We start from the raw sequence: 6,165 nt of genomic DNA on the forward strand, positions 1-6,165 counted from the left end.
CAGAATGCTTCCACATAAGCTTAACTTTTTCTGGTCCAGTGGTTCTTGAGAACAAAATTATCAAAGATTTTTCCTATATATTTCTATATTAAACTTTGATTCCCCATTGTGGCCCCACCCTTAGCCGGGGGGTCATGATTTGAATAATTTAGAATCTACATTATACCAGGATGGTTCCACATAAGTTTCAGCTTTTCTGGCCCACTGGTTCCTGAGAAGTAGATTTTCAAAGATTTTTCCTATATTTCTATGTAAAACTTTGATTCCCCATTGTGGCCCCGCCCTTCCCCCTGGGGTCATGATGTGAAAAATTTAGAATCTACATTATACCAGGATGCTTCCACATTAGTTTCAGCTTTTCTGGCCAAGTGGTTCTTGAGAGGAAGATTTTCAAAGATTTTTCCTATATATTTCTATGTAAAACCTTGATTCCCCATTGTGGCCCCGCCCTACCCCGGGGGGTCATGATGTGAACAATTTAGAATCTACATTATACCAGGATGGTTCCACATAAGTTTCAGCTTTTCTGGACAAGTGGTTCTTGAAAAGAAGATTTTCAAAGATGTTTCCTATATATTTCTATGTAAAACTTTGATTCCCCATTGTGGCCCCGCTGATTTGAATAATTTAGAATCTACACTACCCCAGAATGCTTGCACATAAGTTTCAGCTTTACTAGCCCAGTGGTTGTTGAGATGAAGATTTTTTAATGACCAAACCCTATTTTTGTCTTTTCTTGATTATCTCCCCTTGCGAGGGGATATGTCCATTCATTTTAACAATTTAAATTTTCCTTTACCCAAGGATGCTTTGTACCAAGTTTGGTCAAAATTGGCCCAGTGGTTCTTGAGAAGAAGTCGAAAATGTGAAAAGTTTACAGACGGACAGACAGACGGACAGACAGACAGACAGACGGACAGACGGACAGACAGACAGACAGACGGACGACGGACAAAATGTGATCAAAAAAGCTTACTTGAGCCTTCGGCCATTCAGTGGTTGAATTGCCACTGAAAAGTTACTGAAAGCCGCCTTTCAGTTTTAACTGAAAGGTCTTGTTTCTTCCTGTGCTGCCTAGCCGAATCAGAGTCCTTATCTTAGAAAAAACAATCGGACAGCAGGAGGGAGGGTGACGTCATTAATTTTAAAAATCTTAATAAAATGTGACTCGCACACCATGTAAATAATTAAATGAAGTAATCCTTAGTTTAACTGATCTTTAATTACCAAATTCAGAGTAATTATTTTTCTCTATTTTTAAAGGAAAAAAAATAAAGTAAGATATGAACTTAATATCGGAACAAGTCGGTCGCGTGTTTTCAGCCTCCGATTCGCTGAAATTAGTTACCGGTCTGATGGTTTTGTGGGGGATTTCTTATTTAGTCACGCTTCAGTTCACCACGGTCCCCTACGGTCAGTACACCCGTCCCGGGTAGGGATGCCTCGTGCCTACAAAGCTCGCCTGGTTCCTGCTGGCAATACCTTCCTTTGTAGTACCACTTGTAATACTCTCAAGGTGGTGCTCTGGTGAGTTAGTGAATATTCATGGCAATAACATGATTTTGATTGGATGCTTTCTCTTACACTACTTTCACAGGTGCTCCTTTTTTGTTTTTTTTTAAATTACGTTTTGTTGGTCAGTCTGTTGTTTATGGTTTTAAAAAAGTTCAAAATAAAAGGTAACTCAAGCTTTAAAAAACCCACAAACAACTTTTCCATATCAGAAAACCTTATCCCAGGGGTGTGTGTCGATTTTTTTAATATATTTTATAACGCGTGTACATGTCCCAGGGGCCAATGTTTTTTTAGTCCAAAGTAATTTTCACAACTCGGAAAACCCGAGCTTCTTGCATATATAATCGTTGAATTATTTGATGAAATAACTTATCCTAATTTTAGGACTTTCATTTGCCCGCTGAGGTTCAGGGGAGGTAAACCCATTCCTTTGTTTCCTTTCATGGCCGCCGTTTTCTTCTGTTCAATGAACGGTGCTCTACAGACGTACGGGATACTTCTACCGAATACTGAGATCCACCACTGGTTCGAGATGGCAAGATTCTGTCTGGGTATGTGTGTTTGTTTCGTCCCTCTTGAGGAATTCTCACTCAAATGCACAGACACGGCACCGGTTCATGATCTTGTTGGTGGAGAGCTGCAAATTGTATCCTACATTTTGTAAACTTGACTTTAAGGTTATTGACCAGTGAGAAATCTTTTTTGTGGCGACACCTACTGCGACACGGGATCTCAGTTTATACAGTCTCTTCCGAAAGACCGATTCGAACCCGCGACGCACGGATCAACTCCTTACATTGCTACTCTAGAGCAGACGCTCTAACAACAAGCTGCGCAACGCGGGCGACAATCTTGAAATGTTAAACCGAAAAGGAAAGAATTATCCGCAATTTAGTGTTTGTATGAGCTTATAAAATCAAATGACACACTAGAGGGAAGCGAAGTAGTTTCTAATTTCTAAAGTTTTCATACGCAAAATATGTACACAGAAACAGTTTTTATTATTTCATTTCATTTGATTTTGTTTTTTTAGGTTTTATGTTATTTTGTACGGGAATGTACATTAAAATCCGATCTGACAGTTTGCTGACGTTATTACGGAAAGAGAAAGAGGGGACGTATCATACCCCAAGAGGTATTCAGACATATTAGTCCCGTTCTGTTGTACATGTAAATATGTAGCATTCAGAAATCTGGGGAAAATGCAAAGAGAATGGATTTTAAAATAAAACTTATCTTTGAATTATTATCGAAAGGGTTTTTAACTTTATTTGATTTTCCTTTGTAGGATTTCTAATTGAGCACGCTTCTACGTTGCTAACTTTTATTTTTATCCCTACGATTTCTATTCGAGCACGCGTCTAGGTTGCTAATTTTTATTTTTTTCCCCTAAGATTTCTATTTGAGTACGTCTCTGGTGCTAACTTCCTGGGAGAAATAGTGGAGTGCATCGGTTTTTCTGTGGCGTGTTTTAATCTCCCCTCTCTAGCCTTTTCCATCTTCACCCTGTGTAATATCGGCCTTATGTCTTTCCATCATCATAGGTAATATACTGAATGTAGATACACTTCATTTGAAAAAGAATATAGAAGTTAAGATTTCTTTATGACATTGCGCTCAATAATAACATTTTACATCAGCAATAAAAGCTATGTGTCTTTTTCACCTTAATCACATCAGTGATTCCTTGTTTTATTCAATTTGATTTATTTTGTAGATTTTCGGGAAACATTTGAGTATTATCCAAAAGACAGAAAAGCTCTGATTCCGTTTCTTCTGTAAAACGGGGTTTCAACCACAAAGTTACGGGGATTATGCAATAAATACACTTACATTTGTATATACGAGGGTCATTCAAAAAGTTCGTAGACTTTTGTCATAACTTTTTTATTTAACGTCATATTATAACCAAATTTAGTACACATATTTTAACATTTAATCCAAATAATTTAAGACAAAAAATTGGAAAATATCTTGAAAATTATCAAAAATATTAAAGATTTAAGACAGAAAAAATGGGGTCACGGAGCAGGGTCAAAATTGACCTATTTTCTAATTATACACTTGATAATGTCTGGAGTCATACCTCTAATAAATGGCTCTTAAACGAAATAAATTTGAAATGTTTAAATTTAGAATTGTTCAATTGCTTCATACGCTAAAATTTGATGTAATTCATCTCTTCGATTAAAAGATTTCAATCTTTAAAGGCAGATAGACTTCATGAAAAAAAGCAAAAAACGATGACGTCGAAGGACGTCACGGAGCAGCGAGTACCGATAAATGGGAATGACTATTTTTTGAGTGTTACAGACTTGTAATCGGACCATGAACGGTCTGCGAAAAAACAAATTATGGTAAAAAAAAAATCTTGTCAATGAGTTAGTAACGTCATCAAACATGTTGTGCGATTCACTTTTGCGGAACTTGTGCAAACATGAGCTACGCTATAAAGCATTTGAAAACATTGACAATTTAACTTAAGGTACTCAAACAATTGTTAGCGAACTAGGTGTAAAGGGCTATTATAATAGATTCATGAATTCAGAAGCAGCAACAAATCGTGGATGAAATGAAAAGGCAGAGTAATCTGAAGAAAATTTCTTGACGTTGTTTTTGACGTCACAGTCTTGTTAACCTTGCTCCGTGGTGACAAAACATGTTACTTTTAAAATTGTCTAACACGAGTTCCATTTTATCAAATGTAATGAAGCTTTACACACTGATAAAATAAATGTTTTTACATATAAAAATGTGTTGATCTAAAATTTTGTAAGAATAATAAGATGATAGAGGACATTATCTATGTATTTTTTGAATGACCCTCGTATGTTCCATGAATTTCTAAAGTTATGAAAAATAATGAGAAAAAACTGTACTGGCGAACTTGATCTGCCTCATTGAAAAGTCTAGGTTTTTTTTTAGGTCAACTATATTCCTGAACACTTTTCACGGTTGATTAAGGGTATGCATGGTGTTTTACGCCGAGTTGGCAGTGCATTTACATGTAACCAATTTGGTGTTAACTTTCATTTACTGCAATTTCATTAAAGAAGAAAATTATAGACAACATCCTTCACCTTAGCACATTATCTGGCAACAAGAGGCCCATGGGTCAAATCACTCACCTGAACATATTGGCTAGAAATGGCACATATCAGTTAAGTATTGAAAGCAGGGTTTGAAATTTAAATTATTTGAGAATACTTCCATATTAATAACAATAACTTCAATGTTCTTAAACAGACTTTTTTCCCTATACATATTACTTTATAAAAAAAGAATCATCCCCAATGTGGACCCTCCCTTTCCCCAGAATCCTGATTTGAACAGATGTTAATCTACACAATATATTGATGCTTCAATATCATTAAACTAAACTATGGCCTTTTATAAAATAGGATTTTTCCAATAGTTTCATATAAGAAACCTTTGATCGCTTATTATGACCAAGCCCTACCCCCTCCATAATTTGAACAAACTTGATTCTACACTATCTGAGGATGGTTCCACTTGAGTGTTATTTTTTCCTTTCCAAGAGGTTCTTGGGGGAAAGGTTTTTAAAGAGTTTTCCTATATATTCCTTGTTACACTTTGTAGTTTATGTAGCCCCACATTACACCTGGGGGTCATGATTTGAACTTGAATATGCACTATCTGACGATGCTTTCACATAAGATTCATCTTTTCTGGCTCAGTGGCCATGTTTCTTGAGAAGAAGATTTTTAAAAGATGTCATTACTTCTCACTTATTCATTATTATCTCCCCATTGGATCAAGGAGAGCACGGTCCTTCATTTGAAAGAAAAAAAAATCCCTTAACATAAGAATACTTTGGGGCAAGTTTGATTGAAATTGACCCAGTGGTTTGTGAGAAAATGAAAATGTGAAAAGTGTACAACGACAACAACAACGACGACAGACAATGGCCAAATTTTGATCAGAAAAGCTCACTTGAAATCAATAAAATAATGAAATGTTTATACAAGAGAGAGACAAACTGAAATTTTACCTTTTTAGGATGTTTCAATATAGATATTAGTAATGGTTTTGCTGTTATTGAACATATACTTTTCAAAGATTTTATTAAAATGATTTTTCCTCTACATTTTCTTGAAAAAAAAACATGTATAAAAGGTTTTCTATGAAATAAACATTATTGGCCAAGGGTACATGTAAACCAGTCTAAAATAAAATTACATAACCTTTTATTTTGTCTATTGTACATGTACATTTCTTGAAATTAATTTGTAGATGTACAAATATATAAAAAGTCAACACGGCCTTTAATTTTGTCTTTTGTACATGTACATTTTTTGAAATTTTTACGTGTACAAAAATATAAAAAATTCCTTCGCAAAAAGAAAAATTTCCATGTACAATTCTCAATAGTTGACAAATCAATCTATAGCGGTATATATAAAAGATTTTTTTTTCATTTTTATTACAATTGCAAGTAAAATTCTTTTATATCAAATCATAACTAGCTTTCATCCAATTCTTGCACTGACTTATTATACCCATCAAACAATAAATGACGTAATATTTAATCGACGTGGCCATTTAAACAGCGATTAAAGAGAAGACAAAGAGCGTGTTTTGATACCATCAAACAGAGATGAAGTTTGTCGATATTTGCTAACATAAAAT

The 6,165-nt window shown here is 34.9% G+C and overlaps 1 pseudogene; it reads left to right on the forward strand.

Annotated features, from left to right (window-relative positions):
* The first annotated feature begins 1,283 nt into the window (after nt 1–1,283).
* LOC134266790 (3-oxo-5-alpha-steroid 4-dehydrogenase 2-like) lies at nt 1,284–3,344 on the forward strand (annotated as a pseudogene).
* The last annotated feature ends 2,821 nt before the right edge of the window (nt 3,345–6,165 follow it).

Source organism: Saccostrea cucullata, unplaced genomic scaffold (genome assembly GCF_032062105.1).
Source record: "Saccostrea cucullata isolate Sc308-1 unplaced genomic scaffold, CSIRO_AGI_Scuc_v1 ctg10253, whole genome shotgun sequence".
Lineage (NCBI taxonomy): Eukaryota > Metazoa > Mollusca > Bivalvia > Ostreida > Ostreidae > Saccostrea > Saccostrea cuccullata.